This window comes from Astyanax mexicanus, chromosome 3 (assembly GCF_023375975.1).
Source record: "Astyanax mexicanus isolate ESR-SI-001 chromosome 3, AstMex3_surface, whole genome shotgun sequence".
Taxonomy (NCBI): domain Eukaryota; kingdom Metazoa; phylum Chordata; class Actinopteri; order Characiformes; family Acestrorhamphidae; genus Astyanax; species Astyanax mexicanus.
Window position 1 is genome coordinate 31462501 of NC_064410.1, and position 17000 is coordinate 31479500.

The window sequence follows — 17000 nt, forward strand, 5'->3', positions numbered from 1 at the left end:
GTTCAAATCCCGGACGAGCCCAGTGTGTGGGAGTTCTCCGGGTCAATCCTTTGGTTGGTGCTTTAAAAAAAAAAAAAAAAAAAAAAAAAGACTATGATTCTCGCTTTGGGTGCGAGAGGTCCCGGGTTCAAATCCCGGACGAGCCCAGTTGGTGGGAGTTCTCCGAGTTAATCCTTTAGTTGGTGCTTAAAAAAAAAAAAAAAAAGGCTGTCCTCAGTTCTGAAGTCGACGTTGCTCGTTGGTCTAGGGGTATGATTCTCGCTTAGGGTGCGAGAGGTCCCGGGTTCAAATCCCGGACGAGCCCAGTTGGTTGAAGTTCTCCGAGGTAATCCTTTAGTTGGTGCTTTAAAAATAAAAAAAAATAAAAAAAAAGACTGTCCGGAGCGCTGAAGTCTACGTGGATCGTTGGTCTAGGGGTATGATTCTCGCTTCGGGTGCGAGAGGTCCCGTGTTCAAATCCCGGACGAGCCCAGTTGGTGGAAGTTCTCCGAGTTAATACTTTAGTTGGTGCTTTAAAAATAAAAAAAATAAAAAAAAGACTGTCCGGAGCGCTGAAGTCTACGTGGCTCGTTGGTCTAGGGGTATGATTCTCGCTTTGGGTGCGAGAGGTCCCGGGTTCAAATCCCGGACGAGCCCAGTTGGTTGAAGTTCTCCGAGGTAATCCTTTAGTTGGTGCTTTAAAAATAAAAAAAAATTTAAAAAAGACTGTCCGGAGCGCCGAAGTGTACGTGGATCGTTGGTCTAGGGGTATGATTCTCGCTTCGGGTGCGAGAGGTCCCGTGTTCAAATCCCGGACGAGCCTAGTTGGTGGAAGTTCTCCGAGTTAATCCTTTAGTTGGTGCTTTAAAAATAAAATTTTTTTTAAAAAAGACTGTCCGGAGCGCTGAAGTCTACGTGGCTCGTTGGTCTAGGGGTATGATTCTCGCTTTGGGTGCGAGAGGTCCCGGGTTCAAATCCCGGACGAGCCCAGTTGATGGGAGTTCTCCGAGTTAATCCTTTAGTTGGTGCTTTAAAAAAAAAAAAAAAAAGGCTGTCCGGAGCACTGAAGTTGGCGTGGCTCGTTGGTCTAGGGGTATGATTCTCGCTTTGGGTGCGAGAGGTCCCGGGTTCAAATCCCGGACGAGCCCAGTTGGTGGGAGTTCTCCGAGTTAATCTCTTAGTTGGTGCTTTAAAAAAAAAAAAGGCTGTCCAGAGTTCTGAAGTCGACGTGGCTCGTTGGTCTAGGGGTATGATTCTCGCTTTGGGTGCGAGAGGTCCTGGGTTCAAATCCCCGACGAGCCCAGTTGGTGGGAGTTCTCCGAGTTAATCCTTTAGTTGGTGCTTTAAAAAAAAAAAAAAAAAAAAAAGGCTGTCCGGAGCACTGAAGTCGACGAGGCTCGTTGGTCTAGGGGTATGATTCTCGCTTAGGGTGCGAGAGGTCCCGGGTTCAAATCCCGGACGAGCCCAGTTGGTTGAAGTTCTCCGAGGTAATCCTTTAGTTGGTGCTTTAAAAAAAAAAAAAAAAAAAAACACTGTCCGGAGCGCTGAGGTCGACGTGGCTCGTTGGTCTAGGGGTATGATTCTCGCTTAGGGTGCGAGAGGTCCCGGGTTCAAATCCCGGACGAGGCCTGTTTGTGGGAGTTCTCCGGGTCAATCCTTTAGTTGGTGCTTTAAAAATAAAAAAAAATAAAAAAAGGCTGTCCAGAGTTCTGAAGTCGACGTGGCTCGTTGGTCTAGGGGCATGATTCGCGCTTAGGGTGAGAGAGGTCCCGGGTTCAAATCCCGGACGAGGCCAGTTTGTGGAAGTTCTCCGGGTCAATCCTTTAGTTGGTGCTTTAAAAAAAAAAAAAAAAAAAAAAAGACTGTCCGGAGCGCTGAAGTCTACGTGGATCGTTGGTCTAGGGGTATGATTCTCGCTTCGGGTGCGAGAGGTCCCGGGTTCAAATCCCGGACGAGCCAAGTTGGTGAAAGTTCTCCGAGTTAAACCTTTAGTTGGTGCTTTAAAAAAAAAAAAAAAAAAAAAACAGACTGTCCGGAGCGTTGAAGTCTACGTGGCTCGTTGGTCTAGGGGTATGATTCTCGCTTCGGGTGCGAGAGATCCCGGGTTCAAATCCCGGACGAGCCCAGTTGGTGGAAGTTCTCCAAGTTAGTTCTTTAGTTGGTGCTTTAAAAAAAAAAAAAAAAAAAAAAAAAAAAAAAAAGACTGTCCGGAGCACTGAAGTCGGCGTGGCTCGTTGGTCTAGGGGTATGATTCTCGCTTTGGGTGCGAGAGGTCCCGGGTTCAAATCCCGGACGAGCCCAGTTGGTGGGAGTTCTCCGAGTTAATCTCTTAGTTGGTGCTTTAAAAAAAAAAAGGCTGTCCAGAGTTCTGAAGTCAACGTGGCTCGTTGGTCTAGGGGTATGATTCTCGCTTTGGGTGCGAGAGGTCCTGGGTTCAAATTCCCGACGAGCCCAGTTGGTGGGAGTTCTCCGACTTAATCCTTTAGTTGGTGCTTTAAAAAAAAAAAAAAAAAAAAAAAAGGCTGTCCGGAGCACTGAAGTCGACGTTGCTCGTTGGTCTAGGGGTATGATTCTCGCTTAGGGTGCGAGAGGTCCCGGGTTCAAATCCCGGACGAGCCCAGTTGGTTGAAGTTCTCAGAGGTAATCCTTTAGTTGGTGCTTTAAAAAGTAAAAAAAATTTTAAAAAGACTGTCCGGAGCACTGAAGTCTACGTGGCTCGTTGGTCTAGGGGTATGATTCTCGCTTAGGGTGCGAGAGGTCCCGGGTTCAAATCCTGGACGAGCCCAGTTGGTGGAAGTTCTCTGAGTTAATCCTTTAGTTGGTGCTTTTGAAAAAAAAAAAAAAAAAAAAGTCTGTCCGGAGCACTGAAGTTGGCGTGGCTCGTTGGTCTAGGGGTATGATTCTCGCTTTGGGTGCAAGAGGTCCCCGGTTCAAATCCCGGACGAGCCCAGTTGATGGGAGTTCTTCGAGTTAATCCTTTAGTTGGTGCTTTAAAAAAAAAAAAAAAAAAGGCTGTCCGGAGCACTGAAGTTGGCGTGGCTCGTTGGTCTAGGGGTATGATTCTCGCTTTGGGTGCGAGAGGTCCCGGGTTCAAATCCCGGACGAGCCCAGTTGGTGGGAGTTCTCCGAGTTAATCTCTTAGTTGGTGCTTTAAAAAAAAAAAAGGCTGTCCAGAGTTCTGAAGTCGACGTGGCTCGTTGGTCTAGGGGTATGATTCTCGCTTTGGGTGCGAGAGGTCCTGGGTTCAAATCCCCGACGAGCCCAGTTGGTGGGAGTTCTCCGAGTTAATCCTTTAGTTGGTGCTTTAAAAAAAAAAAAAAAAAAAATGGCTGTCCGGAGCACTGAAGTCGACGTGGCTTGTTGGTCTAGGGGTATGATTCTCGCTTAGGGTGCGAGAGGTCCCGGGTTCAAATCCCGGACGAGCCCAGTTGGTTGAAGTTCTCCGAGGTAATCCTTTAGTTGGTGCTTTAAAAATAAAAAAAAATAAAAAAAAGACTGTCCGGAGCGCTGAAGTCTACGTGGATCGTTGGTCTAGGGGTATGATTCTCGCTTCGGGTGCGAGAGGTCCCGTGTTCAAATCCCGGACGAGCCCAGTTGGTGGAAGTTCTCCGAGTTAATCCTTTAGTTGGTGCTTTAAAAATAAAAAAAAAATAAAAAAAAGACTGTCCGGAGCGCTGAATTTTACGTGGCTCGTTGGTCTAGGGGTATGATTCTCGCTTTGGGTGCGAGAGGTCCCGGGTTCAAATCCCGGACGAGCCCAGTTGGTGGAAGTTCTCCGAGTTAATCCTTTAGTTGGTGCTTTAAAAAAAAAAAAAAAAAAAATGGCTGTCCGGAGCACTGAAGTCGACGTGGCTTGTTGGTCTAGGGGTATGATTCTCGCTTAGGGTGCGAGAGGTCCCGGGTTCAAATCCCGGACGAGCCCAGTTGGTGGTAGTTCTCCGAGTTAATCCTTTAGCTGGTGCTTAAAAAAAAAAATAAGGCAGTCCGGAGCGCTAAAGTCGACCAGTTGGTGGGAGTTCTCCGAGTCAATCCCAACGTGGCTCGTTGGTCTAGGGGTTTGATTCTCGCTTAGGGTGCGAGAGGTCCCGGGTTCAAATCCCGGAAGAGCCCAGTTGGTGGAAGTTCTCCGAGTTAATCCTTTAGTTGGTGGTTTAAAAAAAAAAAAAGGCTGTCCGGAGCGCTGAAGTCGCCGTGGCTCGTTGGTCTAGGGGTATGATTCTCGCTTTGGGTGCGAGAGGTCCCGGGTTCAAATCCCGGACGAGCCCAGTTGGTGGGAGTTCTCCGAGTTAATCCTTTAGTTGGTGCTTTAAAAAAAAAAAAAAAAAAAAAAAACTGTCCGGAGCACTGATGAGCCCAGTTTGTGGGAGTTCTCCGGGTCAATCCTTTAGTTGGTGCTTTAAATAAAAAAAAAAAAAAAAAAAAAGACTGTCCGGAGCACTGAAGTCGATGTGGCTAGTTGGTCTAGGGGTATGATTCTCGCTTAGGGTGCGAGAGGTCCCGGGTTCAAATCCCGGACGAGCCCAGTTGGTGGAAGTTCTCCGAGGTAATCCTTTAGTTGGTGCTTTAAAAAAAAAAAAAAAAGGCTGTCCGGAGCGCTGAAGTCGACGTGGCTCGTTGGTCTAGGGGTATGATTTTCGCTTTGGGTGCGAGAGGTCCCAGGTTCAAATCCCGGACGAGCCCAGTTGGTGGTAGTTCTCCGAGTTAATCCTTTAGCTGGTGCTTAAAAAAAAAAAAAAGGCAGTCCGGAGCGCTAAAGTCAACCAGTTGGTGGGAGTTCTCCGAGTCAATCCTTTAGTTGGTGCTTTAAAAAAAAAAAAAAAAAGACTTTCCGGAGCACTGAAGTCAATGTGGCTCGTTGGTCTAGGGGTATGTTTCTCGCTTAGGGTGCGAGAGGTCCCGGGTTCAAATCCCGGACGAGCCCAGTTGGTGGAAGTTCTCAGAATTAATCCTTTAGTTGGTGCTTTAAAAAAAAAAAAGAAAGGCTGTCCAGAGTTCTGAATTTGACGTGGCTCGTTGGTCTAGGGGTATGATTCTCGCTTAGGGTAAGAGAGGTCCCGGGTTCAAATCCCGGACGAGCCCAGTTGGTGGAAGTTCTCCGAGTTAATCCTTTAGTTGGTGCTTTAAAAAAAAAAAAAAAAAAAGGCTGTCCGGAGCGCTGAAGTCGACGTGGCTCGTTGGTCTAGGGGTATGATTCTCGCTTAGGGTGCGAGAGGTCCCGGGTTCAAATCCCGGACGAGCCCAGTTGGTGGGAGTTCTCCGAGTTAATCCTTTAGTTGGTGCTTTAAAAAAAAAAAAAAAAAAAAAAGGCTGTCCGGAGCGCTAAAGTCGACGTGATTCTCGCTTAGGGTGCGAGAGGTCCCGGGTTCAAATCACGGACGAGCCCAGTTTGTGGCAATGTGGTCAATGTGGCTCTTTGGTCTAGGGGTATGATTCTCGCTTAGGGTGCGAGAGGTCCCGGGTTCAAATCCCGGACGAGCCCAGTTGGTGGAAGTTCTCCGAGGTAATCCTTTAGTTGGTGCTTAAAAAAAAAAAAAAAAAACACTGTCCGGAGCGCTGAAGTCGACGTGGCTCGTTGGTCTAGGGGTATGATTCTCGCTTAGGGTGCGAGAGGACCCGGGTTCAAATCCCGGACGAGCCCAGTTGGTGGGAGTTCTCAGAGTTAATCCTTTAGTTGGTGCTTTAAAAAAAAAAGAAAGGCTGTCCAGAGTTCTGAAGTTGACGTGGCTCGTTGGTCTAGGGGTATGATTCTCGCTTAGGGTAAGAGAGGTCCCGGGTTCAAATCCCGGACGAGCCCAGTTGGTGGAAGTTCTCCGAGTTAATCCTTTAGTTGGTGCTTTAAAAAAAAAAAAAAAAAGGCTGTCCGGAGCGCTGAAGTCGACGTGGCTCGTTGGTCTAGGGGTATGATTCTCGCTTAGGGTGCGAGAGGTCCCGGGTTCAAATCCCGGACGAGCCCAGTTGGTGGGAGTTCTCCGAGTTAATCCTTTAGTTGGTGCTTTAAAAAAAAAAAAAAAAAAAAAGGCTGTCCGGAGCGCTGAAGTCGACGTGGCTCGTTGGTCTAGGGGTATGATTCTCGCTTAGGGTGCGAGAGGACCCGGGTTCAAATCCCGGACGAGCCCAGTTGGTGGGAGTTCTCCGAGTTAATCCTTTAGTTGGTGCTTTAAAAAAAAAAAAAAAAAAAAGGCTGTCCGGAGCGCTAAAGTCGACGTGATTCTCGCTTAGGGTGCGAGAGGTCCCGGGTTCAAATCCCGGACGAGCCCAGTTTGTGGGAGTTCTCCGGGTCAATCCTTTAGTTGGTGCTTTAAAAAAAAAAAAAAAAAAAAAAAGACTGTCCGGAGCAACGAAGTCGATGTGGCTCGTTGGTCTAGGGGTATGATTCTCGCTTTGGGTGCGAGAGGTCCCGGGTTCAAATCCCGGACGAGCCCAGTTTGTGGGAGTTCTCCGGGTCAATCCTTTAGTTGGTGCTTTAAAAAAAAAAAAAAAAAAAAAAAGACTGTCCGGAGCAACGAAGTCGATGTGGCTCGTTGGTCTAGGGGTATGATTCTCGCTTTGGGTGCGAGAGGTCCCGGGTTTAAATCCCGGACGAGCCCAGTTGGTGGGAGTTCTCCGAGTTAATCCTTTAGTTGGTGCTTTAAAAAAAAAAGAAAGGCTGTCCAGAGTTCTGAATTTGACGTGGCTCGTTGGTCTAGGGGTATGATTCTCGCTTAGGGTGCGAGAGGTCCCGGGTTCAAATCCCGGACGAGCCCAGTTGGTGGAAGTTCTCTGAGTTAATCCTTTAGATGGTGCTTTAAAAAAAAAAAAAAGGCTGTCCAGAGTTCTGAAGTCGACGTGGCTCATTGGTCTAGGGGTATTGTTCTCGCTTAGGGTGCGAGAGGTCCCGGGTTCAAATCCCGGACGAGCCCAGTTGGTGGAAGTTCTCAGAATTAATCCTTTAGTTGGTGCTTTAAAAAAAAAAGAAAGGCTGTCCAGAGTTCTGAATTTGACGTGGCTCGTTGGTCTAGGGGTATGATTCTCGCTTTGGGTGCGAGAGGTCCCGGGTTCAAATCCAGGAATAGCCCAGTTGGTGGGAGTTCTCTGAGTTAATCCTTTAGTTGGTGCTTTAAAAAAAAAAAAAAGGCTGTCCAGAGTTCTGAAGTCGACGTGGCTCATTGGTCTAGGGGTATTGTTCTCGCTTAGGGTGCGAGAGGTCCCGGGTTCAAATCCCGGACGAGCCCAGTTGGTGGAAGTTCTCAGAATTAATCCTTTAGTTGGTGCTTTAAAAAAAAAAGAAAGGCTGTCCAGAGTTCTGAATTTGACGTGGCTCGTTGGTCTAGGGGTATGATTCTCGCTTAGGGTGCGAGAGGTCCCGGGTTCAAATCCCGGACGAGCCCAGTTGGTGGAAGTTCTCCGAGTTAATCCTTTAGATGGTGCTTTAAAAAAAAAAAAAAAAAAAAAAAGGCTGTCCAGAGCGCTGAAGTCGACGTGGCTCGTTGGTCTAGGGGTATGATTCTCGCTTAGGGTGCGAGAGGTCCCGGGTTCAAATCCCGGACGAGCCCAGTTGGTGGGAGTTCTCCGAGTTAATCCTTTAGTTGGTGCTTTAAAAAAAAAAACAAAAAAAAAAAAAGGCTGTCCGGAGCACTGAAGTCAATGTGGCTCGTTGGTCTAGGGGTATGATTCTCACTTAGGGTGCGAGAGGTCCCGGGTTCAAATCCCGGACGAGCCCAGTTGGTGGAAGTTCACTGAGGTAATCCTTTAGTTGGTGCTTTAAAAAAAAAAAAAAAAAGACTGTCCGGAGCACTGAAGTCGATGTGGCTCGTTGGTCTAGGGGTATGATTCTCGCTTAGGGTGCGAGAGGTCCAGGGTTCAAATCCCGGACGAGCCCAGTTTGTGGGAGTTCTCCGTGTCAATCCTTTAGTTGGTGCTTTAAAAAAAAAAAAAAAAAAAAGGCAGTCCGGAGCGCTAAAGTCGACGTGATTCTCGCTTAGGGTGCGAGAGGTCCCGGGTTCAAATCCCGGACGAGCCCAGTTTGTGGGAGTTCTCCGAGTCAATCCTTTAGTTGGTGCTTTAAAAAAAAAAAAAAAAAAAAAACACTGTCCGGAGCGCTGAAGTCGACGTGGCTCGTTGGTCTAGGGGTATGATTCTCGCTTAGGGTGCGAGAGATCCCGGGTTCAAATCCCGGACGAGCCCAGTTGGTGGGAGTTCTCCGAGTTAATCCTTTAGTTGGTGCTTTAAAAAAAAAAAAAAAAAAAAAAAGACTGTCCGGAGCACTGACGAGCCCAGTTTGTGGGAGTTCTCCGGGTCAATCCTTTAGTTGGTGCTTTAAAAAAAAAAAAAAAGGCTGTCCGGGGCGCTGAAGTCGCCGTGGCTCGTTGGTCTAGGGGTATGATTCTCGCTTTGGGTGCGAGAGGTACCGGGTTCAAATCCCGGACGAGCCCAGTTGGTGGGAGTTCTCCGAGTTAATCCTTTAGTTGGTGCTTTAAAAAAAAAAAAAAGACTTTCCGGAGCACTGAAGTCAATGTGGCTCGTTGGTCTAGGGGTATGATTCTCGCTTAGGGTGCGAGAGGTCCCGGGTTCAAATCCCGGACGAGCCCAGTTGGTGGAAGTTCTCCGAGTTAATCCTTTAGTTGGTGCTTTAAAAAAAAAAAAAAAAAAAAGGCTGTCCGGAGCGCTGAAGTCGACGTGGCTCGTTGGTCTAGGGGTATGATTCTCGCTTAGGGTGCGAGAGGTCCCGGGTTCAAATCCCGGACGAGCCCAGTTGTTGGGAGTTCTCCGAGTTAATCATTTAGTTGGTGCTTTAAAAAAAAAAAATAAAATAAAAAGGCTGTCCGGAGCGCTAAAGTCGACGTGATTCTCGCATAGGGTGCGAGAGGTCCCGGGTTCAAATCACGGACGAGCCCAGTTTGTGGGAGTTCTCCGGGTCAATCCTTTAGTTGGTGCTTTAAAAAAAAAAAAAAAAAAAAAGACTGTCCGGAGCACTGAAGTCAATGTGGCTCGTTGGTCTAGGGGTATGATTCTCGCTTAGGGTGCGAGAGGTCCCGGGTTCAAATCCCGGACGAGCCCAGTTTGTGGGAGTTCTCCGGGTCAATCCTTTAGTTGGTGCTTTAAAAAAAAAAAAAAAGACTGTCCGGAGCGCTGAAGTCGATGTGGTTCGTTGGTCTAGGGGTATGATTCTCGCTTAGGGTGCGAGAGGTCCTGGGTTCAAATCCCGGACGAGCCCAGTTTGTGGGAGTTCTCCGGGTCAATCCTTTAGTTAGTGCTTTAAAAAAAAAAAAAAAAAAAAAGGCAGTCCGGAGCGCTAAAGTCGACGTGATTCTCGCTTAGGGTGCGAGAGGTCCAGGGTTCAAATCCCGGACGAGCCCAGTTTGTGGGAGTTCTCCGAGTTAATCCTTTAGTTGGTGCTTTAAAAAAAAAAAAAAAAGCTGTCCGGAACCTTGAAGTCGACGTGGCTCGTTGGTCTAGGGGTATGATTCTCGCTTTTGGTGCGAGAGGTCCCGGGTTCAAATCCCGGACGAGCCCAGTTGGTGGGAGTTCTCCGAGTTAATCCTTTAGTTGGTGCTTTAAAAAAAAAAAAAAAAAAAAAAAGACTGTCCGGAGCACTGACGAGCCCAGTTTGTGGGAGTTCTCCGGGTCAATCCTTTAGTTGCTGCTTTAAAAAAAAAAAAAAAAAAAAAAAAAAAAAAAAAGACTGTCCGGAGCACTGAAGTCGATGTGGCTCGTTGGTCTAGGGGTATGATTCTCGCTTAGGGTGCGAGAGGTCCCGGGTTCAAATCCCGGACGAGCCCAGTTGGTGGAAGTTCTCCGAGGTAATCCTTTAGTTGGTGCTTTAAAAAAAAAAAAAAAAAACACTGTCCGGAGCGTTGAAGTCGACGTGGCTCGTTGGTCTAGGGGTATGATTCTCGCTTAGGGTGCGAGAGGTCCAGGGTTCAAATCCCGGACGAGCCCAGTTTGTGGGAGTTCTCCGTGTCAATCCTTTAGTTGGTGCTTTAAAAAAAAAAAAAAAAAAAAGGCAGTCCGGAGCGCTAAAGTCGACGTGATTCTCGCTTAGGGTGCGAGAGGTCCCGGGTTCAAATCCCGGACGAGCCCAGTTTGTGGGAGTTCTCCGAGTCAATCCTTTAGTTGGTGCTTTAAAAAAAAAAAAAAAAAAAAAACACTGTCCGGAGCGCTGAAGTCGACGTGGCTCGTTGGTCTAGGGGTATGATTCTCGCTTAGGGTGCGAGAGATCCCGGGTTCAAATCCCGGACGAGCCCAGTTGGTGGGAGTTCTCCGAGTTAATCCTTTAGTTGGTGCTTTAAAAAAAAAAAAAAAAAAAAAAAGACTGTCCGGAGCACTGACGAGCCCAGTTTGTGGGAGTTCTCCGGGTCAATCCTTTAGTTGGTGCTTTAAAAAAAAAAAAAAAGGCTGTCCGGGGCGCTGAAGTCGCCGTGGCTCGTTGGTCTAGGGGTATGATTCTCGCTTTGGGTGCGAGAGGTACCGGGTTCAAATCCCGGACGAGCCCAGTTGGTGGGAGTTCTCCGAGTTAATCCTTTAGTTGGTGCTTTAAAAAAAAAAAAAAGACTTTCCGGAGCACTGAAGTCAATGTGGCTCGTTGGTCTAGGGGTATGATTCTCGCTTAGGGTGCGAGAGGTCCCGGGTTCAAATCCCGGACGAGCCCAGTTGGTGGAAGTTCTCCGAGTTAATCCTTTAGTTGGTGCTTTAAAAAAAAAAAAAAAAAAAAGGCTGTCCGGAGCGCTGAAGTCGACGTGGCTCGTTGGTCTAGGGGTATGATTCTCGCTTAGGGTGCGAGAGGTCCCGGGTTCAAATCCCGGACGAGCCCAGTTGTTGGGAGTTCTCCGAGTTAATCATTTAGTTGGTGCTTTAAAAAAAAAAAAAAAAATAAAAAGGCTGTCCGGAGCGCTAAAGTCGACGTGATTCTCGCATAGGGTGCGAGAGGTCCCGGGTTCAAATCACGGACGAGCCCAGTTTGTGGGAGTTCTCCGGGTCAATCCTTTAGTTGGTGCTTTAAAAAAAAAAAAAAAAAAAAAGACTGTCCGGAGCACTGAAGTCAATGTGGCTCGTTGGTCTAGGGGTATGATTCTCGCTTAGGGTGCGAGAGGTCCCGGGTTCAAATCCCGGACGAGCCCAGTTTGTGGGAGTTCTCCGGGTCAATCCTTTAGTTGGTGCTTTAAAAAAAAAAAAAAAGACTGTCCGGAGCGCTGAAGTCGATGTGGTTCGTTGGTCTAGGGGTATGATTCTCGCTTAGGGTGCGAGAGGTCCTGGGTTCAAATCCCGGACGAGCCCAGTTTGTGGGAGTTCTCCGGGTCAATCCTTTAGTTAGTGCTTTAAAAAAAAAAAAAAAAAAAAAGGCAGTCCGGAGCGCTAAAGTCGACGTGATTCTCGCTTAGGGTGCGAGAGGTCCAGGGTTCAAATCCCGGACGAGCCCAGTTTGTGGGAGTTCTCCGAGTTAATCCTTTAGTTGGTGCTTTAAAAAAAAAAAAAAAAGCTGTCCGGAACCTTGAAGTCGACGTGGCTCGTTGGTCTAGGGGTATGATTCTCGCTTTTGGTGCGAGAGGTCCCGGGTTCAAATCCCGGACGAGCCCAGTTGGTGGGAGTTCTCCGAGTTAATCCTTTAGTTGGTGCTTTAAAAAAAAAAAAAAAAAAAAAAAGACTGTCCGGAGCACTGACGAGCCCAGTTTGTGGGAGTTCTCCGGGTCAATCCTTTAGTTGGTGCTTTAAAAAAAAAAAAAAAAGGCTGTCCGGAGCGCTGAAGTCGACGTGGCTCGTTGGTCTAGGGGTATGATTCTCGCTTTGGGTGCGAGAGGTCCCGGGTTCAAATCCCAGACGAGCCCAGTTGGTGGGAGTTCTCCGAGTTAATCCTTTAGTTGGTGCTTTAAAAAAAAAAAAAAGACTTTCCGGAGCACTGAAGTCAATGTGGCTCGTTGGTCTAGGGGTATGATTCTCGCTTAGGGTGCGAGAGGTCCCGGGTTCAAATCCTGGAAGAGCCCAGTTGGTGGAAGTTCTCCGAGTTAATCCTTTAGTTGGTGCTTTAAAAAAAAAAAAAAAAAAGGCTGTCCGGAGCGCTGAAGTCGACGTGGCTCGTTGGTCTAGGGGTATGATTCTCGCTTAGGGTGCGAGAGGTCCCGGGTTCAAATCCCGGACGAGCCCAGTTGGTGGGAGTTCTCCGAGTTAATCCTTTAGTTGGTGCTTTAAAAAAAAAAAAAAAAAAAAAAGGCTGTCCGGAGCGCTAAAGTCGACGTGATTCTCGCTTAGGGTGCGAGAGGTCCCGGGTTCAAATCACGGACGAGCCCAGTTTGTGGCAATGTGGTCAATGTGGCTCTTTGGTCTAGGGGTATGATTCTCGCTTAGGGTGCGAGAGGTCCCGGGTTCAAATCCCGGACGAGCCCAGTTGGTGGAAGTTCTCCGAGGTAATCCTTTAGTTGGTGCTTAAAAAAAAAAAAAAAAAACACTGTCCGGAGCGCTGAAGTCGACGTGGCTCGTTGGTCTAGGGGTATGATTCTCGCTTAGGGTGCGAGAGGACCCGGGTTCAAATCCTGGACGAGCCCAGTTGGTGGGAGTTCTCAGAGTTAATCCTTTAGTTGGTGCTTTAAAAAAAAAAGAAAGGCTGTCCAGAGTTCTGAATTTGACGAGGCTCGTTGGTCTACGGGTATGATTCTCGCTTAGGGTGCGAGAGGTCCCGGGTTCAAATCCCGGACGAGCCCAGTTGGTGGAAGTTCTCCGAGTTAATCCTTTAGATGGTGCTTTAAAAAAAAAAAAAAAAAAAAAGACTGTCCGGAGCACTGAAGTCGATGTGGCTCGTTGGTCTAGGGGTATGATTCTCGCTTAGGGTGCGAGAGGTCCCGGGTTCAAATCCCGGACGAGCCCAGTTGGTGGAAGTTCTCCGAGGTAATCCTTTAGTTGGTGCTTTAAAAAAAAAAAAAAAAAGGCTGTCCGGAGCGCTGAAGTTGACGTGGCTCGTTGGTCTAGGGGTATGATTCTCGCTTTGGGTGCGAGAGGTCCCAGGTTCAAATCCCGGACGAGCCCAGTTGGTGGTAGTTCTCCGAGTTAATCCTTTAGCTAGTGCTTAAAAAAAAAAAAAAGGCAGTCCGGAGCGCTAAAGTCAACCAGTTGGTGGGAGTTCTCTGAGTCAATCCTTTAGTTGGTGCTTTAAAAAAAAAAAAAAAAAAAGACTTTCCGGAGCACTGAAGTCAATGTGGCTCGTTGGTCTAGGGGTATGATTCTCGCTTAGGGTGCGAGAGGTCCCGGGTTCAAATCCCGGACGAGCCCAGTTGGTGGAAGTTCTCAGAATTAATCCTTTAGTTGGTGCTTTAAAAAAAAAAAGAAAGGCTGTCCAGAGTTCTGAATTTGACGTGGCTCGTTGGTCTAGGGGTATGATTCTCGCTTAGGGTAAGAGAGGTCCCGGGTTCAAATCCCGGACGAGCCCAGTTGGTGGAAGTTCTCCGAGTTAATCCTTTAGTTGGTGCTTTAAAAAAAAAAAAAAAAAGGCTGTCCGGAGCGCTGAAGTCGACGTGGCTCGTTGGTCTAGGGGTATGATTCTCGCTTAGGGTGCGAGAGGTCCCGGGTTCAAATCCCGGACGAGCCCAGTTGGTGGGAGTTCTCCGAGTTAATCCTTTAGTTGGTGCTTTAAAAAAAAAAAAAAAAAAAAAAGGCTGTCCGGAGCGCTGAAGTCGACGTGGCTCGTTGGTCTAGGGGTATGATTCTCGCTTAGGGTGCGAGAGGACCCGGGTTCAAATCCCGGACGAGCCCAGTTGGTGGGAGTTCTCCGAGTTAATCCTTTAGTTGGTGCTTTAAAAAAAAAAAAAAAAAAAAGGCTGTCCGGAGCGCTAAAGTCGACGTGATTCTCGCTTAGGGTGCGAGAGGTCCCGGGTTCAAATCCCGGACGAGCCCAGTTTGTGGGAGTTCTCCGGGTCAATCCTTTAGTTGGTGCTTTAAAAAAAAAAAAAAAAAAAAAAAGACTGTCCGGAGCAACGAAGTCGATGTGGCTCGTTGGTCTAGGGGTATGATTCTCGCTTTGGGTGCGAGAGGTCCCGGGTTCAAATCCCGGACGAGCCCAGTTTGTGGGAGTTCTCCGGGTCAATCCTTTAGTTGGTGCTTTAAAAAAAAAAAAAAAAAAAAAAAGACTGTCCGGAGCAACGAAGTCGATGTGGCTCGTTGGTCTAGGGGTGTGATTCTCGCTTTGGGTGCGAGAGGTCCCGGGTTTAAATCCCGGACGAGCCCAGTTGGTGGGAGTTCTCCGAGTTAATCCTTTAGTTGGTGCTTTAAAAAAAAAAAAAAAAAAAAAAAAAGGCTGTCCGGAGCGCTAAAGTCTGCGTCGCTCGTTGGTCTAGGGGTATGATTCTCGCTTTGGGTGCGAGAGGTCCCGGGTTCAAATCCAGGAATAGCCCAGTTGGTGGGAGTTCTCTGAGTTAATCCTTTAGTTGGTGCTTTAAAAAAAAAAAAAAGGCTGTCCAGAGTTCTGAAGTCGACGTGGCTCATTGGTCTAGGGGTATTGTTCTCGCTTAGGGTGCGAGAGGTCCCGGGTTCAAATCCCGGACAAGCCCAGTTGGTGGAAGTTCTCAGAATTAATCCTTTAGTTGGTGCTTTAAAAAAAAAAGAAAGGCTGTCCAGAGTTCTGAATTTGACGTGGCTCGTTGGTCTAGGGGTATGATTCTCGCTTAGGGTGCGAGAGGTCCCGGGTTCAAATCCCGGACGAGCCCAGTTGGTGGAAGTTCTCCGAGTTAATCCTTTAGATGGTGCTTTAAAAAAAAAAAAAAAAAAAAAAGGCTGTCCAGAGCGCTGAAGTCGACGTGGCTCGTTGGTCTAGGGGTATGATTCTCGCTTAGGGTGCGAGAGGTCCCGGGTTCAAATCCCGGACGAGCCCAGTTGGTGGGAGTTCTCCGAGTTAATCCTTTAGTTGGTGCTTTAAAAAAAAAAACAAAAAAAAAAAAAGGCTGTCCGGAGCACTGAAGTCAATGTGGCTCGTTGGTCTAGGGGTATGATTCTCGCTTAGGGTGCGAGAGGTCCCGGGTTCAAATCCCGGACGAGCCCAGTTGGTGGAAGTTCACTGAGGTAATCCTTTAGTTGGTGCTTTAAAAAAAAAAAAAAAAAGACTGTCCGGAGCACTGAAGTCGATGTGGCTCGTTGGTCTAGGGGTATGATTCTCGCTTAGGGTGCGAGAGATCCAGGGTTCAAATCCCGGACGAGCCCAGTTTGTGGGAGTTCTCCGTGTCAATCCTTTAGTTGGTGCTTTAAAAAAAAAAAAAAAAAAAAGGCAGTCCGGAGCGCTAAAGTCGACGTGATTCTCGCTTAGGGTGCGAGAGGTCCCGGGTTCAAATCCCGGACGAGCCCAGTTTGTGGGAGTTCTCCGAGTCAATCCTTTAGTTGGTGCTTTAAAAAAAAAAAAAAAAAAAAAACACTGTCCGGAGCGCTGAAGTCGACGTGGCTCGTTGGTCTAGGGGTATGATTCTCGCTTAGGGTGCGAGAGATCCCGGGTTCAAATCCCGGACGAGCCCAGTTGGTGGGAGTTCTCCGAGTTAATCCTTTAGTTGGTGCTTTAAAAAAAAAAAAAAAAAAAAAAAGACTGTCCGGAGCACTGACGAGCCCAGTTTGTGGGAGTTCTCCGGGTCAATCCTTTAGTTGGTGCTTTAAAAAAAAAAAAAAAGGCTGTCCGGGGCGCTGAAGTCGCCGTGGCTCGTTGGTCTAGGGGTATGATTCTCGCTTTGGGTGCGAGAGGTACCGGGTTCAAATCCCGGACGAGCCCAGTTGGTGGGAGTTCTCCGAGTTAATCCTTTAGTTGGTGCTTTAAAAAAAAAAAAAAGACTTTCCGGAGCACTGAAGTCAATGTGGCTCGTTGGTCTAGGGGTATGATTCTCGCTTAGGGTGCGAGAGGTCCCGGGTTCAAATCCCGGACGAGCCCAGTTGGTGGAAGTTCTCCGAGTTAATCCTTTAGTTGGTGCTTTAAAAAAAAAAAAAAAAAAAAGGCTCTCCGGAGCGCTGAAGTCGACGTGGCTCGTTGGTCTAGGGGTATGATTCTCGCTTAGGGTGCGAGAGGTCCCGGGTTCAAATCCCGGACGAGCCCAGTTGTTGGGAGTTCTCCGAGTTAATCATTTAGTTGGTGCTTTAAAAAAAAAAAAAAAAAAAAAAGGCTGTCCGGAGCGCTAAAGTCGACTTGATTCTCGCATAGGGTGCGAGAGGTCCCGGGTTCAAATCACGGACGAGCCCAGTTTGTGGGAGTTCTCCGGGTCAATCCTTTAGTTGGTGCTTTAAAAAAAAAAAAAAAAAAAAAGACTGTCTAGGGGTATGATTCTCGCTTAGGGTGCGAGAGGTCCCGGGTTCAAATCCCGGACGAGCCCAGTTGGTGGAAGTTCTCTGAGGTAATCCTTTAGTTGGTGCTTTAAAAAAAAAAAAAAAAAACACTGTCCGGAGCGCTGGTTGGTCTAGGGGTATGATTCTCGCTTAGGGTGCGAGAGGTGCCGGGTTCAAATCCCGGACGAGCCCAGTTTGTGGGAGTTCTCCGGGTCAATCCTTTAGTTGGTGCTTTAAAAAAAAAAAAAAAGACTGTCCGGAGCGCTGAAGTCGACGTGGCTCGTTGGTCTAGGGGTATGATTCTCGCTTTGGGTGCGAGAGGTCCCGGGTTCAAATCCCGGACGAGCCCAGTTGGTGGGAGTTCTCCGAGTTAATCCTTTAGTTGGTGCTTTAAAAAAAAAAAAAAAAAAAAAAAGACTGTCCGGAGCACTGACGAGCCCAGTTTGTGGGAGTTCTCCGGGTCAATCCTTTAGTTGCTGCTTTAAAAAAAAAAAAAAAAGACTGTCCGGAGCACTGAAGTCGATGTGGCTCGTTGGTCTAGGGGTATGATTCTCGCTTAGGGTGCGAGAGGTCCCGGGTTCAAATCCCGGACGAGCCCAGTTGGTGGAAGTTCTCCGAGGTAATCCTTTAGTTGGTGCTTTAAAAAAAAAAAAAAAAAAACACTGTCCGGAGCGTTGAAGTCGACGTGGCTCGTTGGTCTAGGGGTATGATTCTCGCTTAGGGTGCAAGAGGTCCCGGGTTCAAATCCCGGACGAGCCCAGTTTGTG

At 47.9% G+C, this 17000-nt stretch overlaps 72 non-coding genes across 72 annotated transcripts; all 72 read left to right on the plus strand.

Annotated features, from left to right (window-relative positions):
- The first annotated feature begins 232 nt into the window (after nucleotides 1-232).
- Nucleotides 233-306, plus strand: trnap-cgg (transfer RNA proline (anticodon CGG)). The gene has a single exon. It is a non-coding gene; the product is annotated as a tRNA-Pro (tRNA).
- Nucleotides 307-564: 258 nt separating this feature from the next.
- trnap-ugg (transfer RNA proline (anticodon UGG)) lies at nucleotides 565-636 on the plus strand. The gene has a single exon. It is a non-coding gene; the product is annotated as a tRNA-Pro (tRNA).
- Nucleotides 637-896: 260 nt separating this feature from the next.
- trnap-ugg (transfer RNA proline (anticodon UGG)) lies at nucleotides 897-968 on the plus strand. Its single transcript has one exon. It is a non-coding gene; the product is annotated as a tRNA-Pro (tRNA).
- An 87-nt stretch (nucleotides 969-1055) lies between these two features.
- On the plus strand, nucleotides 1056-1127 carry trnap-ugg (transfer RNA proline (anticodon UGG)). The gene has a single exon. It is a non-coding gene; the product is annotated as a tRNA-Pro (tRNA).
- Nucleotides 1128-1209: 82 nt separating this feature from the next.
- On the plus strand, nucleotides 1210-1281 carry trnap-ugg (transfer RNA proline (anticodon UGG)). Its single transcript has one exon. It is a non-coding gene; the product is annotated as a tRNA-Pro (tRNA).
- Nucleotides 1282-1373: 92 nt separating this feature from the next.
- On the plus strand, nucleotides 1374-1445 carry trnap-agg (transfer RNA proline (anticodon AGG)). The gene has a single exon. It is a non-coding gene; the product is annotated as a tRNA-Pro (tRNA).
- Nucleotides 1446-1536: 91 nt separating this feature from the next.
- trnap-agg (transfer RNA proline (anticodon AGG)) lies at nucleotides 1537-1609 on the plus strand. Its single transcript has one exon. It is a non-coding gene; the product is annotated as a tRNA-Pro (tRNA).
- Nucleotides 1610-1866: 257 nt separating this feature from the next.
- On the plus strand, nucleotides 1867-1938 carry trnap-cgg (transfer RNA proline (anticodon CGG)). The gene has a single exon. It is a non-coding gene; the product is annotated as a tRNA-Pro (tRNA).
- Nucleotides 1939-2032: 94 nt separating this feature from the next.
- On the plus strand, nucleotides 2033-2104 carry trnap-cgg (transfer RNA proline (anticodon CGG)). The gene has a single exon. It is a non-coding gene; the product is annotated as a tRNA-Pro (tRNA).
- Nucleotides 2105-2207: 103 nt separating this feature from the next.
- On the plus strand, nucleotides 2208-2279 carry trnap-ugg (transfer RNA proline (anticodon UGG)). Its single transcript has one exon. It is a non-coding gene; the product is annotated as a tRNA-Pro (tRNA).
- A 247-nt stretch (nucleotides 2280-2526) lies between these two features.
- Nucleotides 2527-2600, plus strand: trnap-agg (transfer RNA proline (anticodon AGG)). Its single transcript has one exon. It is a non-coding gene; the product is annotated as a tRNA-Pro (tRNA).
- Nucleotides 2601-2692: 92 nt separating this feature from the next.
- Nucleotides 2693-2764, plus strand: trnap-agg (transfer RNA proline (anticodon AGG)). Its single transcript has one exon. It is a non-coding gene; the product is annotated as a tRNA-Pro (tRNA).
- A 252-nt stretch (nucleotides 2765-3016) lies between these two features.
- On the plus strand, nucleotides 3017-3088 carry trnap-ugg (transfer RNA proline (anticodon UGG)). The gene has a single exon. It is a non-coding gene; the product is annotated as a tRNA-Pro (tRNA).
- Nucleotides 3089-3170: 82 nt separating this feature from the next.
- Nucleotides 3171-3242, plus strand: trnap-ugg (transfer RNA proline (anticodon UGG)). The gene has a single exon. It is a non-coding gene; the product is annotated as a tRNA-Pro (tRNA).
- A 91-nt stretch (nucleotides 3243-3333) lies between these two features.
- Nucleotides 3334-3405, plus strand: trnap-agg (transfer RNA proline (anticodon AGG)). The gene has a single exon. It is a non-coding gene; the product is annotated as a tRNA-Pro (tRNA).
- Nucleotides 3406-3666: 261 nt separating this feature from the next.
- Nucleotides 3667-3738, plus strand: trnap-ugg (transfer RNA proline (anticodon UGG)). The gene has a single exon. It is a non-coding gene; the product is annotated as a tRNA-Pro (tRNA).
- A 91-nt stretch (nucleotides 3739-3829) lies between these two features.
- On the plus strand, nucleotides 3830-3901 carry trnap-agg (transfer RNA proline (anticodon AGG)). Its single transcript has one exon. It is a non-coding gene; the product is annotated as a tRNA-Pro (tRNA).
- A 271-nt stretch (nucleotides 3902-4172) lies between these two features.
- trnap-ugg (transfer RNA proline (anticodon UGG)) lies at nucleotides 4173-4244 on the plus strand. The gene has a single exon. It is a non-coding gene; the product is annotated as a tRNA-Pro (tRNA).
- A 185-nt stretch (nucleotides 4245-4429) lies between these two features.
- Nucleotides 4430-4501, plus strand: trnap-agg (transfer RNA proline (anticodon AGG)). Its single transcript has one exon. It is a non-coding gene; the product is annotated as a tRNA-Pro (tRNA).
- Nucleotides 4502-4587: 86 nt separating this feature from the next.
- On the plus strand, nucleotides 4588-4659 carry trnap-ugg (transfer RNA proline (anticodon UGG)). The gene has a single exon. It is a non-coding gene; the product is annotated as a tRNA-Pro (tRNA).
- A 169-nt stretch (nucleotides 4660-4828) lies between these two features.
- Nucleotides 4829-4900, plus strand: trnap-agg (transfer RNA proline (anticodon AGG)). Its single transcript has one exon. It is a non-coding gene; the product is annotated as a tRNA-Pro (tRNA).
- Nucleotides 4901-5147: 247 nt separating this feature from the next.
- trnap-agg (transfer RNA proline (anticodon AGG)) lies at nucleotides 5148-5219 on the plus strand. The gene has a single exon. It is a non-coding gene; the product is annotated as a tRNA-Pro (tRNA).
- Nucleotides 5220-5386: 167 nt separating this feature from the next.
- trnap-agg (transfer RNA proline (anticodon AGG)) lies at nucleotides 5387-5458 on the plus strand. The gene has a single exon. It is a non-coding gene; the product is annotated as a tRNA-Pro (tRNA).
- An 87-nt stretch (nucleotides 5459-5545) lies between these two features.
- Nucleotides 5546-5617, plus strand: trnap-agg (transfer RNA proline (anticodon AGG)). The gene has a single exon. It is a non-coding gene; the product is annotated as a tRNA-Pro (tRNA).
- A 243-nt stretch (nucleotides 5618-5860) lies between these two features.
- Nucleotides 5861-5932, plus strand: trnap-agg (transfer RNA proline (anticodon AGG)). Its single transcript has one exon. It is a non-coding gene; the product is annotated as a tRNA-Pro (tRNA).
- A 91-nt stretch (nucleotides 5933-6023) lies between these two features.
- On the plus strand, nucleotides 6024-6095 carry trnap-agg (transfer RNA proline (anticodon AGG)). Its single transcript has one exon. It is a non-coding gene; the product is annotated as a tRNA-Pro (tRNA).
- Nucleotides 6096-6329: 234 nt separating this feature from the next.
- trnap-ugg (transfer RNA proline (anticodon UGG)) lies at nucleotides 6330-6401 on the plus strand. Its single transcript has one exon. It is a non-coding gene; the product is annotated as a tRNA-Pro (tRNA).
- A 93-nt stretch (nucleotides 6402-6494) lies between these two features.
- trnap-ugg (transfer RNA proline (anticodon UGG)) lies at nucleotides 6495-6566 on the plus strand. Its single transcript has one exon. It is a non-coding gene; the product is annotated as a tRNA-Pro (tRNA).
- Nucleotides 6567-6650: 84 nt separating this feature from the next.
- On the plus strand, nucleotides 6651-6722 carry trnap-agg (transfer RNA proline (anticodon AGG)). Its single transcript has one exon. It is a non-coding gene; the product is annotated as a tRNA-Pro (tRNA).
- A 552-nt stretch (nucleotides 6723-7274) lies between these two features.
- On the plus strand, nucleotides 7275-7346 carry trnap-agg (transfer RNA proline (anticodon AGG)). The gene has a single exon. It is a non-coding gene; the product is annotated as a tRNA-Pro (tRNA).
- Nucleotides 7347-7439: 93 nt separating this feature from the next.
- trnap-agg (transfer RNA proline (anticodon AGG)) lies at nucleotides 7440-7511 on the plus strand. The gene has a single exon. It is a non-coding gene; the product is annotated as a tRNA-Pro (tRNA).
- Nucleotides 7512-7606: 95 nt separating this feature from the next.
- Nucleotides 7607-7678, plus strand: trnap-agg (transfer RNA proline (anticodon AGG)). The gene has a single exon. It is a non-coding gene; the product is annotated as a tRNA-Pro (tRNA).
- An 87-nt stretch (nucleotides 7679-7765) lies between these two features.
- On the plus strand, nucleotides 7766-7837 carry trnap-agg (transfer RNA proline (anticodon AGG)). Its single transcript has one exon. It is a non-coding gene; the product is annotated as a tRNA-Pro (tRNA).
- A 233-nt stretch (nucleotides 7838-8070) lies between these two features.
- Nucleotides 8071-8142, plus strand: trnap-agg (transfer RNA proline (anticodon AGG)). The gene has a single exon. It is a non-coding gene; the product is annotated as a tRNA-Pro (tRNA).
- Nucleotides 8143-8318: 176 nt separating this feature from the next.
- trnap-ugg (transfer RNA proline (anticodon UGG)) lies at nucleotides 8319-8390 on the plus strand. The gene has a single exon. It is a non-coding gene; the product is annotated as a tRNA-Pro (tRNA).
- An 84-nt stretch (nucleotides 8391-8474) lies between these two features.
- trnap-agg (transfer RNA proline (anticodon AGG)) lies at nucleotides 8475-8546 on the plus strand. The gene has a single exon. It is a non-coding gene; the product is annotated as a tRNA-Pro (tRNA).
- A 90-nt stretch (nucleotides 8547-8636) lies between these two features.
- On the plus strand, nucleotides 8637-8708 carry trnap-agg (transfer RNA proline (anticodon AGG)). Its single transcript has one exon. It is a non-coding gene; the product is annotated as a tRNA-Pro (tRNA).
- A 235-nt stretch (nucleotides 8709-8943) lies between these two features.
- trnap-agg (transfer RNA proline (anticodon AGG)) lies at nucleotides 8944-9015 on the plus strand. Its single transcript has one exon. It is a non-coding gene; the product is annotated as a tRNA-Pro (tRNA).
- Nucleotides 9016-9100: 85 nt separating this feature from the next.
- On the plus strand, nucleotides 9101-9172 carry trnap-agg (transfer RNA proline (anticodon AGG)). The gene has a single exon. It is a non-coding gene; the product is annotated as a tRNA-Pro (tRNA).
- Nucleotides 9173-9399: 227 nt separating this feature from the next.
- Nucleotides 9400-9471, plus strand: trnaq-uug (transfer RNA glutamine (anticodon UUG)). The gene has a single exon. It is a non-coding gene; the product is annotated as a tRNA-Gln (tRNA).
- Nucleotides 9472-9665: 194 nt separating this feature from the next.
- trnap-agg (transfer RNA proline (anticodon AGG)) lies at nucleotides 9666-9737 on the plus strand. Its single transcript has one exon. It is a non-coding gene; the product is annotated as a tRNA-Pro (tRNA).
- Nucleotides 9738-9825: 88 nt separating this feature from the next.
- Nucleotides 9826-9897, plus strand: trnap-agg (transfer RNA proline (anticodon AGG)). The gene has a single exon. It is a non-coding gene; the product is annotated as a tRNA-Pro (tRNA).
- Nucleotides 9898-10130: 233 nt separating this feature from the next.
- On the plus strand, nucleotides 10131-10202 carry trnap-agg (transfer RNA proline (anticodon AGG)). Its single transcript has one exon. It is a non-coding gene; the product is annotated as a tRNA-Pro (tRNA).
- Nucleotides 10203-10378: 176 nt separating this feature from the next.
- On the plus strand, nucleotides 10379-10450 carry trnap-ugg (transfer RNA proline (anticodon UGG)). The gene has a single exon. It is a non-coding gene; the product is annotated as a tRNA-Pro (tRNA).
- Nucleotides 10451-10534: 84 nt separating this feature from the next.
- trnap-agg (transfer RNA proline (anticodon AGG)) lies at nucleotides 10535-10606 on the plus strand. Its single transcript has one exon. It is a non-coding gene; the product is annotated as a tRNA-Pro (tRNA).
- Nucleotides 10607-10696: 90 nt separating this feature from the next.
- Nucleotides 10697-10768, plus strand: trnap-agg (transfer RNA proline (anticodon AGG)). The gene has a single exon. It is a non-coding gene; the product is annotated as a tRNA-Pro (tRNA).
- Nucleotides 10769-11003: 235 nt separating this feature from the next.
- trnap-agg (transfer RNA proline (anticodon AGG)) lies at nucleotides 11004-11075 on the plus strand. The gene has a single exon. It is a non-coding gene; the product is annotated as a tRNA-Pro (tRNA).
- An 85-nt stretch (nucleotides 11076-11160) lies between these two features.
- trnap-agg (transfer RNA proline (anticodon AGG)) lies at nucleotides 11161-11232 on the plus strand. The gene has a single exon. It is a non-coding gene; the product is annotated as a tRNA-Pro (tRNA).
- Nucleotides 11233-11459: 227 nt separating this feature from the next.
- trnaq-uug (transfer RNA glutamine (anticodon UUG)) lies at nucleotides 11460-11531 on the plus strand. The gene has a single exon. It is a non-coding gene; the product is annotated as a tRNA-Gln (tRNA).
- Nucleotides 11532-11708: 177 nt separating this feature from the next.
- trnap-ugg (transfer RNA proline (anticodon UGG)) lies at nucleotides 11709-11780 on the plus strand. The gene has a single exon. It is a non-coding gene; the product is annotated as a tRNA-Pro (tRNA).
- Nucleotides 11781-12024: 244 nt separating this feature from the next.
- Nucleotides 12025-12096, plus strand: trnap-agg (transfer RNA proline (anticodon AGG)). The gene has a single exon. It is a non-coding gene; the product is annotated as a tRNA-Pro (tRNA).
- Nucleotides 12097-12263: 167 nt separating this feature from the next.
- Nucleotides 12264-12335, plus strand: trnap-agg (transfer RNA proline (anticodon AGG)). Its single transcript has one exon. It is a non-coding gene; the product is annotated as a tRNA-Pro (tRNA).
- An 87-nt stretch (nucleotides 12336-12422) lies between these two features.
- On the plus strand, nucleotides 12423-12494 carry trnap-agg (transfer RNA proline (anticodon AGG)). The gene has a single exon. It is a non-coding gene; the product is annotated as a tRNA-Pro (tRNA).
- An 84-nt stretch (nucleotides 12495-12578) lies between these two features.
- On the plus strand, nucleotides 12579-12650 carry trnap-agg (transfer RNA proline (anticodon AGG)). The gene has a single exon. It is a non-coding gene; the product is annotated as a tRNA-Pro (tRNA).
- Nucleotides 12651-12741: 91 nt separating this feature from the next.
- Nucleotides 12742-12813, plus strand: trnap-agg (transfer RNA proline (anticodon AGG)). The gene has a single exon. It is a non-coding gene; the product is annotated as a tRNA-Pro (tRNA).
- Nucleotides 12814-12900: 87 nt separating this feature from the next.
- On the plus strand, nucleotides 12901-12972 carry trnap-ugg (transfer RNA proline (anticodon UGG)). The gene has a single exon. It is a non-coding gene; the product is annotated as a tRNA-Pro (tRNA).
- A 171-nt stretch (nucleotides 12973-13143) lies between these two features.
- trnap-agg (transfer RNA proline (anticodon AGG)) lies at nucleotides 13144-13215 on the plus strand. The gene has a single exon. It is a non-coding gene; the product is annotated as a tRNA-Pro (tRNA).
- Nucleotides 13216-13459: 244 nt separating this feature from the next.
- Nucleotides 13460-13531, plus strand: trnap-agg (transfer RNA proline (anticodon AGG)). The gene has a single exon. It is a non-coding gene; the product is annotated as a tRNA-Pro (tRNA).
- A 92-nt stretch (nucleotides 13532-13623) lies between these two features.
- On the plus strand, nucleotides 13624-13695 carry trnap-agg (transfer RNA proline (anticodon AGG)). Its single transcript has one exon. It is a non-coding gene; the product is annotated as a tRNA-Pro (tRNA).
- Nucleotides 13696-13929: 234 nt separating this feature from the next.
- On the plus strand, nucleotides 13930-14001 carry trnap-ugg (transfer RNA proline (anticodon UGG)). The gene has a single exon. It is a non-coding gene; the product is annotated as a tRNA-Pro (tRNA).
- A 93-nt stretch (nucleotides 14002-14094) lies between these two features.
- Nucleotides 14095-14166, plus strand: trnap-ugg (transfer RNA proline (anticodon UGG)). The gene has a single exon. It is a non-coding gene; the product is annotated as a tRNA-Pro (tRNA).
- A 407-nt stretch (nucleotides 14167-14573) lies between these two features.
- trnap-agg (transfer RNA proline (anticodon AGG)) lies at nucleotides 14574-14645 on the plus strand. Its single transcript has one exon. It is a non-coding gene; the product is annotated as a tRNA-Pro (tRNA).
- Nucleotides 14646-14737: 92 nt separating this feature from the next.
- On the plus strand, nucleotides 14738-14809 carry trnap-agg (transfer RNA proline (anticodon AGG)). The gene has a single exon. It is a non-coding gene; the product is annotated as a tRNA-Pro (tRNA).
- Nucleotides 14810-14904: 95 nt separating this feature from the next.
- Nucleotides 14905-14976, plus strand: trnap-agg (transfer RNA proline (anticodon AGG)). The gene has a single exon. It is a non-coding gene; the product is annotated as a tRNA-Pro (tRNA).
- An 87-nt stretch (nucleotides 14977-15063) lies between these two features.
- On the plus strand, nucleotides 15064-15135 carry trnap-agg (transfer RNA proline (anticodon AGG)). The gene has a single exon. It is a non-coding gene; the product is annotated as a tRNA-Pro (tRNA).
- A 233-nt stretch (nucleotides 15136-15368) lies between these two features.
- On the plus strand, nucleotides 15369-15440 carry trnap-agg (transfer RNA proline (anticodon AGG)). Its single transcript has one exon. It is a non-coding gene; the product is annotated as a tRNA-Pro (tRNA).
- A 176-nt stretch (nucleotides 15441-15616) lies between these two features.
- Nucleotides 15617-15688, plus strand: trnap-ugg (transfer RNA proline (anticodon UGG)). Its single transcript has one exon. It is a non-coding gene; the product is annotated as a tRNA-Pro (tRNA).
- Nucleotides 15689-15772: 84 nt separating this feature from the next.
- Nucleotides 15773-15844, plus strand: trnap-agg (transfer RNA proline (anticodon AGG)). The gene has a single exon. It is a non-coding gene; the product is annotated as a tRNA-Pro (tRNA).
- A 90-nt stretch (nucleotides 15845-15934) lies between these two features.
- Nucleotides 15935-16006, plus strand: trnap-agg (transfer RNA proline (anticodon AGG)). Its single transcript has one exon. It is a non-coding gene; the product is annotated as a tRNA-Pro (tRNA).
- Nucleotides 16007-16510: 504 nt separating this feature from the next.
- trnap-ugg (transfer RNA proline (anticodon UGG)) lies at nucleotides 16511-16582 on the plus strand. The gene has a single exon. It is a non-coding gene; the product is annotated as a tRNA-Pro (tRNA).
- Nucleotides 16583-16759: 177 nt separating this feature from the next.
- trnap-agg (transfer RNA proline (anticodon AGG)) lies at nucleotides 16760-16831 on the plus strand. Its single transcript has one exon. It is a non-coding gene; the product is annotated as a tRNA-Pro (tRNA).
- Nucleotides 16832-16920: 89 nt separating this feature from the next.
- Nucleotides 16921-16992, plus strand: trnap-agg (transfer RNA proline (anticodon AGG)). The gene has a single exon. It is a non-coding gene; the product is annotated as a tRNA-Pro (tRNA).
- Nucleotides 16993-17000: the final 8 nt, after the last annotated feature.